Source organism: Anneissia japonica, unplaced genomic scaffold (genome assembly GCF_011630105.1).
Source record: "Anneissia japonica isolate Jap-2015-1 unplaced genomic scaffold, ASM1163010v1 scaffold287754_len4335492_cov202, whole genome shotgun sequence".
NCBI classification, from domain to species: Eukaryota; Metazoa; Echinodermata; class Crinoidea; order Comatulida; family Comatulidae; genus Anneissia; species Anneissia japonica.
The window spans coordinates 4,312,363-4,313,240 of record NW_022705543.1 but is presented as its reverse complement, the minus strand read 5'-3'; positions in this window follow the sequence as shown (position 1 = coordinate 4,313,240).

Sequence of the window (878 nt, the reverse complement as noted above, 5' to 3'; positions counted from 1 at the left end):
TTAATAGGGATGGGGATGATCTCTGTAAAAAGAATACTGAAATAGTTTTTTTGATAAATATATTTGAAAATGTTCCTGTTGGATACCCAACACTTTCTGGGTAACAATCTCCTCATCATTAATCACAACATACTGTGCCATATTATATAAGACATCCTGTTATTGACCTTTGGCTGTTGGATGTATCATGAAATAAATAAATAAATAATATTATTACCAGACTATGCCACCGTAATTAGCAGATACTGTGTTTTTGAGCAAGTCCGCTCAAAAGAATCTCTACGCCCTCATCTTGCATTAAATACATAAAAAAATATGTCTATTGTATTTACAAACTAGAATGCCTCGGCTCCAGGGATACTTTGCTTCTGACCACCACTGGAGCTCTCCCCCTGAACTCCCCAAGGTGTACCCGCCTGTTAGGAATCCTGCTACCAGGCCGAACTGCAAACCACTACCTTGCTGTGGAATAAACATACATAATTACAATGATGTGTATAATTTAAATCATACACTTTTTGAAATCTATTTATCTGTAAACAAACAAGTACTGCAAGCATAATATGCTGCTTCAAATCTCTCTTGTTCATGTGTGGCCCTAAAGAGGGCCTAGAAAAAAAAATATAACAAAACACAGTTGAAAGTAGAAGATTGGTTTGGTAGACTTGTGTTGTGGATCATCATAGACTGGTACTGTATAGGTGTCTTCGTAATTCATAACGATGGTCTGATAGCTGCTGGCCTTCATGTTGATTTACTTTCTCTGGATACGATCGTATTTGGGTTGTTTGATTAAATTTTATACAAACTTTTAAATATTTTGGCACATTTAAAATTTAATTTTGAATATTACGTAATTTTTGGCTTCCATGTAAAAT